The sequence below is a fragment of the Pteropus medius genome, unplaced genomic scaffold (assembly GCF_902729225.1).
Source record: "Pteropus medius unplaced genomic scaffold, Ma_sr-lr_union100, whole genome shotgun sequence".
Classification (NCBI taxonomy): domain Eukaryota; kingdom Metazoa; phylum Chordata; class Mammalia; order Chiroptera; family Pteropodidae; genus Pteropus; species Pteropus medius.
In genome coordinates, this window is record NW_024344378.1 from 14,840,448 (window position 1) to 14,854,673 (window position 14,226).

Consider the following 14,226-nt stretch of genomic DNA (forward strand, 5'->3'; position numbering starts at 1 on the left):
TCCTGATTTTGTGAATCCACAAAATAATTTCAAATAACTCCCTATATTTTTTAGATGAATTTAAATTTCTCTAAAATTACAAAATAAATTTCTCTAAAATTACAAAATAAATTACGTTGTTTTATTGTGAAATATTACTTTTCCTTCTTAGGGTATAGTATAGCAACAATTAAATACCAAGTAAAATTGTTGTCAAAATGGTGCACCTGAGCACTACAGTAGTTTGTCACAGAATATGTTAAGCTGCAGGATAAATCTGTCTTTTTGGATAAATGTGATTTATTAGTATTCTGGGAATGTGTTATGATATTAAAACATACATGAATGTATGAGTTGGATGCTCCTATATTAATATATGTTAAAACATGAATGTCCCTTGTGTTTTTGAAGAAAGGGACGGGCTTCAGAGGAATGTTACACCTTCCATACCAATTCACATAACACCTCTTCCTCCACAAAAAAATCCCCAAGGCTGCTATGAAGGGGGTTCGTGGAGTTTCATTTGCAGTAATGCCTTCTGGCCGCAAAATATTTATTTCCCTACTTATGCGCATATGGGCAAATGTATAATAATCCACCATCAGATTTTATGTTTTACTTACCCCTTTGCACACCTTTCATTCACTCAGAATTGATTATTCACTGTTAGCCAAACTCAGTCTAAAATAGCACATCTCAATGCCTTTATTCATTCTGGTCGTATTCCATAAAGTCTCTTCTATCCTCTCAGTTTCTGATTTGGTCTGTCCATTCTTTAGAACTGAGATCAAATTCTATTTCTTTAACAAAGTTTTTGTAAGCCCTCCTTCTCTTTCTGTCACATTTAGCAGGATCATTCATTCAACAAATGTCTATCAATTCCCAGCTACCATGCCAGGCATTGCGTATACAAATTTGAACAAGGATAATACTTGAATAATTTCTCTTCTGACCTTTTTCCATCTCATATAAGTGATTATTTTTCTGCCTTGTATTATATTCATCTGTAAACATATGACACAGTTTAAAGAACAAGGAATTTGGAGTCAGTCAGAACTGAAAATCAGAACTCTGTGAGTTATAAGACTGTGATCTTGAAAAATTATGTAACTTCTCTGAATCTTTCATTATCACAGTTACTTCACGGTGAATTTTAAATAATGTCTGTCATTAATCTCGCCTGCTAAGTAGTCAGTGATCCAAAAATATTGGCCTCCCTTGCTTCCTACTAACCCACATGTCAGTTGAGGGCAGCATTTTTATGTGGTTAATCATTATATCCTCCATAGCACCCAGCACAGTTGTAAGCAAAAAGTGAGGACTCAATAGTGAAAGAATAAATATCAATAAATTTGCCCTCCAGAAGTGATACAGAGGTAAATGGATACCTTCAAGTAAATGGAAGTTCAGAGAATAGGCTGGTGGATGGAGAGAGCACTACTGAGTATGTGTTTGAAGAGGCTGGCAGTGAATCCTGGCAAGTAGTTAATGGCAAACAACAATAACAGCTTGGCATGAACCCTAAATATATCATATATATGTTCCTTAGAAAATATAACCTTTAGTAAATTCATTCTGAAGAATCTGATTAGTCAGGGCATTGGTTCAAAATAAAAAGAAACTCTAACAATAGGTAGAAAAGTCTGAAGTAATATTTACTGAACACTTTATGAGACATTTAAGTAAAATTAAGGGTACATGCTAATTGGAGAGTGAAATTTCATCCTAGGAAAGCGAAATAATTGAGGAAGATATTCATTTGAAAAATTCATCTGGGAGGTTCTAATTCAATTTATAGAATTAAGCAAAAGCTGCAGATTCCTTCTCATTGTCTATATACCTAGAAATGTTGAAAGGACCTTAGTGAATGAGAAACTGTGTCACCCAAAAAGGTGAAAAGCAAACAGGAATGAATCGATGAAGAAAACCCAAGTCGCAACATGTTGTCATGGAACTGCCGTGGATTAGGATGCTTCATTAAGAGTTCTCCATGTCTGGAGGTGGTAGCTTTTGAAGGTAGGAGAGAGTTCAGGAACTTTGACCTCTTCAGACCTTTTGAGGGCTGCTCTGTCTCCATGATCACCATGACCTTTGCTTAACTGGCCCTCTAACCTCCTTGTCTCCTGCTTCTCTCTTGAGCCTGTTCAATTCAACCTCCTTGTATACTGGACTTATGCCTTCCCTCCCAATTTGCAGCCTTCCTCTGGCCATTAGAACAACATTTGGAATAAAGGCTAACAATACCTTTTCACTGCTAATAGAAAATGAGGCCTTGCTATAAGAAGTAGGCAGTGTATAGCTACCAGAAGCCTATCTCATGTAACAAAAGATTACATTTGCCACTAAGGCTCCAAGCAATTTCCTCTGCAGATAAATCTGTGTGTTCACGCATCAGTGCCTCAAATGCCATCTCACCACTGACTACAGTTCCAGAACCACGTGAATGAGTGGTACGACCTAATGAGGAAATGGAAAGAGAAGGGGCAAAAGCTTTTTTTCTCTAATTTTGCAAAATAGAGGGAGGGAAAAGCATGTGTTACTCTTGTGTTAATTTTCCAAGCTAAGGTTTAGCAAGATAATTATTAAATGTAACTCAAAGCCCTGAGGAAAAAATGATTCTGTATTTTAGACTTAACTCAAATAAATAAGGTTTCCAGCTCCCATGTCATCATTTTACTATGCTAGGTCTTGAGGGCTAATCTTCTTTACATGTGTATTTCCATAGCAGTTCTAGAGGTGGACCTCTGATTTCCAGGTAGACATAAGCACAGGTAGATGAATCTCTGCTTTCATCTCTTTCTGCTTGTCTCACTTTGTCCAGCACTTAGGGGAGGTTTTTGTTGCTGTATCGAGGTCTTCGTTCTATTTTGTATGTTTCCCATCTCTTTAGGCCCAAAGTAGAACTGGTCTACTTTGAAGGAGGAGACTTGGTGGGTCCAATATCTGAGTCACTTTCACACTAGTTACAGTGTAAGTTGAGTTAAGAGATTTTCATTCATATAGGACACTACAATGCAATACAAAAAGTATCCCCGAATAAGTACTTTCGGAAACAGGACACACATTTTTAGTCTCATTCTAATTTATTTATATCTTTTTTATCACCCCAAAACAACATAGTATGAGCATCTCCCTCCACTTATTCATATTGTCCACCTCGACATGGAAAATTCCATCTTCTTCTGTCCATCCTTTCACATCCTGACCAGATTTTAAGGCCTATCTCAAATCATGTCACCTCCCTGTCCAGATAATTCTGGTTCACTGTTAGATCCTTTTCACTGAGTCCATATGACACTTATCTTATGCATTTCCCGTTTTAATACTTAATCATTAGCATCTGCTTTTATTACATGTAAAGAGTCTAAGTGCATACTTTTAGTTCCACACTTTGAAGTCCCTATGATACTTCCTACATGGTAATATCTATTGCTGTAGTAATACCAATATTGTGTTTCCTGTACTCTCAAACAGTTCTCAAGCTGTTTACTATTCTAATTGTTTATTTATTAATCAAATTGTTCAGAAATTCTCATGGGTCTATGTATATCGATTTCATCAGCTGAGCATGTTACAAAGGCAAATCCCTGGGCTCTCCCCTCCTGAGACTGTTAAGTTTGTTTCACTAATTTTGAAATATTTTTTTTCTATTTTCTCTCTCTCTTGCTCTGTTTTACTTTCTTTCATTTCCGGTCTCTCTCTTTTATTTACTTATATATATTTTCTTTTGATTTCTGTAGCGTTATTTTTGTTGCTGTGTTTACAACTATAACAGGTATTTCTGAAGCAGGGAATACTGTCTCAAAAAAAATCTCTGCTCACTGAGTTTGAATTTTCTTATGCAATATTTGATCATATAACTATTAATGATATATTAAAAAATTCAAGATCAAATATCTGAAACTGGAGAAAGAAGAAAAAATCAGTGAGAATGTGATATCTTGCTGTGAAGTTTGGCTGCCCCCACATGGGGGGTAAGTAACCTGGATCTGGGGAACAAGTAAGTTTTTATACATTATTGATCTAACAGTGGTAAAGCTGCCCCCTTAGGTGTCCAATGAATTGTATAAGTCTCTTAGCGACATTTGAAAAGGAGATCAGCTGTACTTCTACAGCCATTGGCTTACCAGTGAAGCATGAAATTTGATTATCCCCTTTTTTATCCTTTAACAGTCATAGTTAATTGGACATAAACCATCTAGTCCTATTCAGGATCAAACTAAATATATGACTCAGTGAGCCCTGCCCACACAGGGCAATCATGAGATTCCGAATATAAAAATCGTTGGGGGTGGATTTGATTAGCACAGAATGTTGAAAATGTTCACTTATTCATTAAGTGCTAAGATATGAGACACTTCAGACTCTCTCCCACTCCGTGAAGCTTTACTTTGCAAAGAGGCAGAGACTGGAAACTAAGAAGATACATAAGAGATGGTGGGTGTGAAAGGGAGGCACAATAGGAAAATTTCTGCACTAGAAGTGAGCAGACTTTGGTTCCAGTTCCCAGCATGCATAAATCTCAATATTGAATATTTATTAATTATGTTGCTAAAAATGCCATTATTTATCAAAACATGCTGCCATATTTGCTTTATAAACAAAGAAACCATGTCTCAGTAAGTTTAAGTACCTTTCCCAAGGTTACATAGCTACTAAGTGGTAAACTGGGACTCGAGGAAGGCTATTTCACTCCAGAGACCTCTAAACCCCTGGGTTTCTCTGCCACTACTTGACTCCTGTAAAAATCTCAGATAACTTAATCCATACATGTGCATGCCTGTATCTATATTTAAATATGCTTTTGTGTATGTATATTCAAGTCCTATATTGCCTTAATTGTCCTACAATAGATACTAAAAATGTTTGTAAAAGTATATGATACCATATCAAGGTCTGGCTTGCAAACTTAAATGACTAAAGGAGTCAGACAGGATGTATGGAGAGTTTTTTGTTTTTGTTTTTGTTTTTTTTTGGCATAAAACATGTCGGGTATCACTTACTGTTGACAGAAACCATAAACAACCTTTTAATATACATGGAACACAGGCCTAAGATTTACAGGATCTCTCACTTGTTTCTACATAGCATAGTTTTATGTGTCATCTTCTGATTTTAAAATATCATCTTAGAAAAAGAGAGAAAATGCTGGTCAACAGAAAGTCTGCAAGATGCTGTCTTATGATGTCTGCACTACAAAAATGCCATATTCTTATCATTACAAAGAGCCCCTGTTGTATAGACACAGAAAATATCATTTAATCTCTTGGGATCTGTTCTCTTATACACAAAATGGGTCTGACAGACAGTCATTCTGGTTACTTTTACCTGTTCACCAAATCTAACATTTCAGATTCTCATAATAAAAGTCAGGATCTTAAATTTGATTACCTCACATTTATACTGAGAAGACAGAAAAGTCATAGTTAAAATGACATGAGGAATATTATATGGCGGCTCCTAGACAAGAGTATCTTTAGTCCTCAGCACGCAAGGAAAGGAGTGATTACAATGAAGTGACACAAAAATTCAAAAGATGGGCCAGATATCAGAATGTGAACAATAAGTATTCTAACATTGGGATTATATTTGACAAGCATTAGTTGAGCAAGAGGTTGACATTTAGTGTGGGGCAACTTATCCTATGGAGAGAAGACTCAAGGGGAAGTATTAAGTGTTTTTAAATAACTGTAAGGCTTTCAAATGTGAGTAGAAGTTAAATTTGTTGCTTGCGACCCAAGGAACATCACTGAGTAAAAATGCAAGAGAAAGCCTGGCTGGGTAGAATTCAGATATTATATATAATGAGGGTTGCTCCACATGGGAGTACATTCACTATGATGGAAGCATTTAGGCTACTTATTTATTTATCTCTATTTGGGCTCTTTAATCTATTTGTGTGGACTCACTTTACTCTCTAGTGTGCTTTAATTTCAGCCTTAGGACTCCTTTAAGTACTTCTTTAAGAAGGGCATGTCTGCTAGCAATGAATTCTCTCAAATTTTGCATATCTGGGAATGTCTACTTTCACTTTCATTTTTGATAATATTTTCTGGGTATAGAATTCTTGGTTGAGAGCCTTTTTCCTTCATCACTTTGAATATGTCATCCCATTGTCTTCTGGCCTGCATGGATTCTGATGATGATCTGCTGATGGCAATTTGTGATGTTACTAGTTGAGGATCTATTTGACTTTATCCCACTTGGAGTTTATTGAACTTCTGGGCTGTATATATTAATTTTTTTTTTTCATCAACTTTGAGGAGCTTTTTGCCATTAGGTCTTAAAATATTCTTTCTGTCTGTTTCTTTCTTTCCTCTTCTACTGGAATTGCTTTATGCAGGTGCTGGTATGTTTGAGGATGTCTTGCCAGTCTGTGAGGTACTTTTCATTTCCTTTCATCCTTTTCATCTTTTTGTTCATTGTACTGAATAATCTCGATTGAGCTATATTTAAGTTCACTGATTTTTTTTTTTGCCTGTTCAAATCTTCCTTTGAGCCCCTCTGTTGAATATTTATTTAATTAATGACTTTTCAACTCCAGAATTTCTATTTGGTTTATTTTTTAAAATTCTATCTGTTCAGTGAAGGTCTCTATTTGCCAAGACATTATTCTCACACTTTTTAAAGGTTTTTTTTTTTTTTGGCAGTGATTTCCTTTAGTTCTCTGAACTTATTTAAAATAGCTGATTTGTTTAGTAAGTCCAATGTCTGTATTTCTTCAGAGATAGTTTCTATTGGCTGCTTTTGTTTTTCTGTGTATGGGCCACACTCTCTAGTTTCTTAGCATTTCTCATATTTTTTGTTGCTGTTACCGAAAACTGCATTTATATAATGTAATATGGACACTCCAGTTGTTATTTGTTATAATAGTTGTTATTGTTTATTTAGTGACTTCAGTGATCTAAATATGAAAAGTTTCTATTATTTGTTGCATGTGGCCACTGAAGTTTCTGCTAGGTTAGTTAGCTTTCTCTAGTGGTCAGCTAATGATTTGTCAAATATTCCCTCAAATGTGTGAAACCATTAAGTCTCTCAAATAAGACAAGTTCTGTTGAGTGTTAGACATTTCAATTTCCCAGAGACTGGAGTATCAGGCAGCTTAGCTCTGTTCACCTATTCTGTTTACTTATTTCTCCAAGATAGGAAAAAGAAATGTGAACACCATATTTTTTATGTTAAGGACATCAAATTTTTCTAAATGAAAATGGACTCTGGATATATAAAGGTCAGCCTGGCATTTTTGTCTTCATTATCAAAAAATCAATATATAATTACTATTGCTTTTAGCTGTTTTACCAAATAGAAAAGCTTGGAAATGCCACTAGAAAGCATCAGTGATGTACATACCATGTTATAGAACTGCATATTTCTGAGGCAAAAGCCAATTATATATAACACATACAGACAGATAGCTAAATAGATCTATGGAGATATATAGATATATTTGACATGATGGCAGAGTAGATGTACTTAATCAAGTTTAATATCATACCATTAATATGGTAATATGGTAATATCATACCATTAATATCATACCATAGTAGATGTACTTTAAAAAGTTTAATATCATACATACCAATACTTCTAGAAAGAAGATTAGAACCATCGTGTTCAACTTATTTTGATATTTTGATATTTTGATACAATTCTACTTATTTTGATATTTTGACTCCATCAACTATAGGAATATTAATAACGAAGTCAGATGGCATCAAGACAGTATGTGGTACTGTCTTCCTTTACCACAGTCACGGGTTATGTTGCTACCTTACAAATTGTATATAGGTGTTCTAGAGATATTAGTTTAGAATACTGCCAAAATATAAAATCTTTATGAAAAAAGAAAGAAATGATGCAGGAAGACCAATAAGGAGATTGTTTAGATGAACTAGAAAGAATGAAAAGGGGTACGTTGTTGTGAAGTTTGCCTCAGTGTCAGGATTTGTGTCTATCATCATTTTAGGCACATAATACCTAGAATGAATTGAATTTGGCAGCTAATTTGACAATGAACAGTTAAAACTGCTAGAAGACCCTTGGAAAGCTACAGGTTTGGAGTAAGTGGAAACTGTTGTTTGGTTTAAAGCTTTTGGCTTTGTCAAAAATAGATATCATTTCAAATTTAAGGGGAAAAGAAAGAAGATGGGGAAGAAGGCAAAAACTCTTAAGAAGAATAAGCAATATATAGACAGCTATATACTGTGAGCTGTACTTATATCAAAAGATGATCTCTGCATTGGGGAATATGGAAAAAATTATTTTTATTTATTATGATTTTTAAAGAAAAGTCTAGAGTTAAAAATCAAATGAATTATAATGCATAATAACAATCATCAAAGTTTTTCTCACCCTAGTTCATTATATTTTAAGAAGAATAAAAAGATGTATTAGAATATTATACCAGTCATAGTCCACTCAGAAAAACAGAAACTACCTTAGTATTTAGCAAAGTGAATTTAGCATATTGAATTGATGGAATTTATTACAAAGATTTGATCAAGTTAGTTTGCTCAGAGATGTGAAGAAGGCTGTTCCTACTGGCAAGCATAACATTGAGAGATTCAAGGGTTTCAAGAATTTCGGCTTCTTCTAAATTCATCTAGATGTCTCTATTCCAAGGTTCAGGCTCCTACTTCTTTCTAAAGTCCTAACATTCACACAAAAAAGTGTTTGTTTCTGTAAGTTACATTTTCTTGTAATTTTGCAACTCATACAATAAAATTTGGATTTATTTTCCAGAGATGTTTCCCTATGGCTACAAGAAATAAGATATTAATTTTAGGCCACTATTGAAGCTTTCTGTTACTTTGACATTGAATTGATCTTAGAGATTAAAAACCCAAGCTTTTTATTTCTTTCAGAAAGCGTTCCAGTACAGTGATCATTGCCATCTTACTCACAGCCCTTATCATCTTCATTGCGACCAAATGCAGTCACCACTTAGTGTCCAAACCATTTGTTCTAGTAAGATCTTTGTCTCAACCACAGATGGTATTTTATTTAATTGTGATGAAACTGTATGCCATAAATTGTCAATTTCTCATTTTATTTTAGTAAAGAGTTTAGCATTATTATTACCAAGTAGCCGCCATACTATTTCCAGAAACCATACTCAGATGTTTCTATTGCCTTTAAAGAGGCACAGGAAGGATATTTTGGGGGGAATAACAAAAGAAACTGGAGCCTGTAATACTGCTGATGCTAGGGGAAACGACCACTGCCGATATAAACAGCAAAGGTAACAGGAAGGAGCAATTCCTTCTCCCCTCCTCCTGTCTTCTTGTATGACTTTTCTTATGAAACCTAACAGGAAGCATTTCACGAACAAGAAATCTAGTGTGTCATCTCATTTTCAGCATTATAAAGCAGAATATAGCAGGATACATTTGGGGAAAAAAGGAATAGCTTAATGATTGGGAGAACTTTGTTCGTAGCAATAAATCATTCTTCAGAGTAAGTATCTCTTCAGGTTTTGACTATATTTTTGTATAAATAGAAAATCAATTTCTAATTGTAAACTCGAGGAGATATATATATATTTAATTATATATACAATTATATGTACATACATATATAATTATACATAAACATATATACATGTAAGAAATTGAGTTTTCCATATATTTAAAAAATATGATGTGTGTTCGTTTCTGAGTTCTTACCTTTCTACGTAGTTTCTGAGCTTAAACATAAAATTACATTTGCATACATATTTACTCTAAACCAATTCTATCCTTGTTTTTATTGAGTTAGTGTGGTGCATTGCAATATAGCAAATCATTACATAAAAAATATCAGATGTAAAAAATAAAACTGAGGATATTGGAATTTATTTAAATTTATAACACATTTTTCTTTTCTAAATGTGTTTATTATTTGCAATAAAACAGTATAATTGAATTGAAATGCAATCAGCCATCCAAGTTGTCTGTGAATAAAAGAATATGCCATTTTAGACCTCTCACTTGGCTTTTTTATTGAATTTCTTGTTTTGGGCCATCAAAAATACCATGCTGGCCATAATATATTTTTGCATTAACTATAGCTTCATTCTTCTTCTATAGGAAGTGAATGGAATCAGATATGTTTTTGCCAGACTTAAGGATTATATAGACATCAATGCCTTCTAGAGTCTAGACAAAATGTAAAAGGAAGTCTTTTGGGAAGATGTTTAAAAGACAGTTGACTAAGAAAAGAAGGAAAGAATGAGAAAGATACGTTTTGAAAGCCAAATCATATACTGGCAGGCACAAAATTCTGGGTTACAATCAAACATTTGTTTTTACAAATAATTTCACCAAAATTGTCAGGTAAATCAGAGCAACAGAAGGGAAGGCTTCTGGAGCTATGTGGTTATAGAGCAAGGATTTCCAAAAGTGAGTCTTGGTGTACTGAGACATTTCTCTGAAAAGCTTGAAAGCCAAATATATGTTAATGATTTGGTCTGTCAATTGCATTACAAGATTGATAAGCATGTTCAGGGTATTCCAAGAAGAAAAAAGAAAGGAAGAATACTGTCCTTTTTAATAGGGAATGAATTTTAAAACTCGACATAATCCCTCGAGTTAAAAGAGTGTATTTGTGACATTGGAAATAGTGATGTTTCTAGAAAGAGCAATGTGTTCAAACCGGGAGTGGTGGGGGGGAATGATAGTTTGAATTTTGAGATGGAAAGATGGAAAATAGTTCTTGCTTTTATATTTGTAGCTTTGAGAATAAAAAATGTGTAGAATAAAAAGGACTGTGTCGATAAAGGTAAGGCTTTTAAATTGTCATTATTTTGATGGGGAAAGGCTCTTAAATTTTCTAAACTCTTGGATTATTTATTACAAAAATCTTCATAATTAGTCTTTGGTACTTTGTCCATGCAGGATTCCTTGAACTCAGTGGATTTAGAACCAATCAACAAAATAGGCGAGAACAAACTTACTTGTTATAGATGAAAGGTAAGTGGTGGCTGGATCATGGTTCTCATGTCATGTCTGAAGTACTAGCTCCTCGTGTTCAGAACTTCATTGGCAGGATTGTACATCCAACCACCTATTTGTTGATGAAGTAAAAAAGTATCACTAAGTCATGAAAGTCAATCCACTAGGGACCTCCTCTATGTCTACCCATTCTCATCCCTAAAAAAGTTATTACTAGGTCAATATGCCTGAGTTTCATTTTACTTAACCACAATGATGGCCACATGATGGAATTAGAAAGAGTGAACTGTGGTCACTCTATAAAGCAATTCTGTATTTAGATGGAAAATCACTGCAAAAAAATGGAGCTGTGAAAAGTCATTTATTTTTAAATTCATGTGCGATTTGCAAATAGGCACTTGCAATTTTTCAGCATTATTATGCAAATAAATATTTACATATTCTATATTCACATAGATAGGGGATTTGACTCAGAGAAATAATGTGGTTATTGGTTTCACAAAGTACCGATTAAAAGCAAACAGGTTTCTGGAATTCGAAGTTCTTATCACTTAGAACAAATGACAGCTATGGGGAACATTGGAGGAAACTGTTTCAGGTTAGGGAGAAGCTCCTGGGGCTCTATTTTTTTCTTGTATGCCTTTTTCTTCTTTTACCAGGTGATGTGCTTTTTTTCTTGCTTGTCTACTAGCGAGTGTCTTACTATGAAAAGTACAAAAAAAAAAAAGATCACTCTCTATAAAAACAGATAACAAATTCTTCTTTGTGTCTCTACTCCAGCCTCATCACCATCTCCACCCATTCTCCTAAATAAAGTTCCTGATCAACGAAGCTACATTGATCACTTAGGACTTATTTGCCCAAGGATCAAACAAACACACAAACAAAACAAAAAGCAAGCCAAAAGTCCCACAAAAAATAGTACCTCAAATTACAGCTCCTAAGCAATATCCATGCTCTGGGTTCAGAAGTATATTTTCTAAATTTCATTGGCAAAAAAAAAAAATATGGGAAGTTGATTTGCCGTGGTGCATATTTTGTAGTCAGAATTTTCAGACCCAGAGCAGTCTATCAAACAAGTTATTTGGACCCAATCCCAATTCCCGTGGGCGGGAAATTGGAGAAAGAAATTAGACAAATCTAAAATCTAGGCTTTACCTCAAACAGCTGCATGAGGACCCATCAATTGAGCAAGGTTTAGAGCATTTGAGCTGAGCTAAGCCTTAACTATTGCTGCCATCCTGGCACCAGTCTTAGGCTCTAGGCCTCCTTTGGCCCAGAAAGCTAATTATTATTTCCTGAAAGAATATAATTGTCTTCCCATTGGAGGCTGGCTCCAACACAATCCTGGCCTGTAATTTTAGTGTTCCTGACTAAAGACTCGGTATTGACTTTTTATTTTGCCCTGATCTCCTTTTATTGGCTGGGCTCCCAGAGTCCAGACTTCTTTTGAAGCTATTATCCATTCTTAGAATCTACTTAGACAGATAAAAAAATATTAATAAAAAAATAAAATAAAATGAGACTGTATTATGGGAAAAAATAAAAAAATAAAATAATAAAACTAAATAACAAGAAAAAGAAAATCCAGAGTTGAGAACTTGATATACACAACCTACGGAAAAAAAAAAAAGAATCTACCTTCATAGTTCTAGGTCTGCATGGTTGACAGAGTCCTGCCATGGTCCCCACTGGTTTCTACCTCTTGATATTTATGGTCTTTTGCAATCTCTTTCCCTTATGTAACTTGGTTCTAACCAAAGATTATGGCAATAATGAGAGATGAAACATCTATGATTAGATTAAAAAATATTATGCCATCTATCTTACTAGCATAGTTTATTTCCCTGTGGCCAGTATGTTTTGATGAAGCCAGCTGCCATTTTGAAGAGGATTACATGGCAAGGAGCTAAAGGCAGCCTGCAGCCAAAAGCTAGTTAGAAACTGAGACCTTCAGTTCAATAGCCATTGAGGTACTGATTCAGCAAACAACCACAGGAGCTTATAAGTAGATCTTTTTTCAGTCAGTTCTTCAGATAAGACCCAAGCCTTGGCCACCACCTTCACTGCAGCTTTGTGAAAAACCTTAGAGGACTCTGTTGTGTATAAATTTTTGGCCCACAGATGTATTGTGGTAAATTTGTGTAGCATAAAATTTACCATTTTAATCATTTAAGTGTAGAGTTCCACAGTATTAAGTATATTTACATTGTTGTACAACTATCACCATCAATCTTCAGAACTTTTTCATCTTCTTCAACTGGAACTCTGTATCATTCAATTCCTCCTATTCCCCTCTCCTCCTGGCCCCTGGCAAACACAATTCTACATTCTGTCTCTGTGATTTTGACTACTCTAGGATCTCATGTAAGTTGAATAATACATTATTTTCCCTTTAAACTTATTTTGCTCAGCAAATTTTTTCAAGTTTTATCCACATCATAGCATGTGTGAGAATTTCCTTTTTAAGGCTCAATAATATTCCATTGTATGTATATACCATATTGTGTTTATCCATTTATCTATCAATGGACACATGGATTGCTTCTGTTTTTTGGCTATTGTGAATAATGTTGTTATGAACATGGGTGTACGATATTTGTTCAGATCCTTGCTTTCAACTGTTTCGTACGCATATCCAGAAGTAGTAACTCTATGTATAATTTTTCTTTAGTCATTTCTATACTGGTTTCCACTGTCTGCAACATTTTACTAGATGTGTGTTGTTTTAAATCACTGGGGTCTGTGGTAATTTGATGCACAGCAATAGATAGCTAAGAGGAATAGCTGTTAGGATACACAAAAATAAAAACAAAACAAAATAGAACAAAACAAAACATGGTGTTTATAGCCTAGTGGAAGAAACAGAAATAATCAAATGATTATTGTATTGAATGTATATTCACAACTTTTATAAAAAGAGAAGTATATGGTATAACAGAATTTTATAAAAAGTAATTTCACCCAGGCTAGGGAGTCGGGATAACTATCAATGCAAGTATCAGGAATAACTTCAAAAGAGCCAACAGCCTAATAGCCTGGAGCCCAGATTCAACAAAAGCAAGTTCCTTGCTTTGAGATTTCACCCTTCCCTTGCAGCAGAGGATGCAAACTATGCAAGAGAGGAAAGCACATTATCAAGGCCTCATCTGTAACCAACTTTAATCCCAACTCTCTGACCTTCTCTTCTTGTTTGCAGCTGTTGTAGAGTAGCAGAAATTTATTACGTATTCATATCAAAGATGTTTCTGGGCCGTGTATCGTTGTTTCATTTGTTTGTTTTATTTTATTTTAAAATAGGCGGTCTTTTCTGCTT

The 14,226-nt window shown here is 34.5% G+C and overlaps 1 long non-coding RNA gene across 2 annotated transcripts in view; it reads right to left on the minus strand.

The window, feature by feature from the left end:
* LOC120609112 (uncharacterized) overlaps positions 1-14,226 on the minus strand; it is a 155,017-nt gene that overhangs the window by 130,830 nt on the left and 9,961 nt on the right. For both annotated transcript variants that reach the window (XR_005654676.1, XR_005654675.1), the window contains exon 3: positions 10,913-11,022. This is a non-coding gene — a long non-coding RNA (uncharacterized LOC120609112). The remainder of the gene's footprint in view (positions 1-10,912; positions 11,023-14,226) is intronic.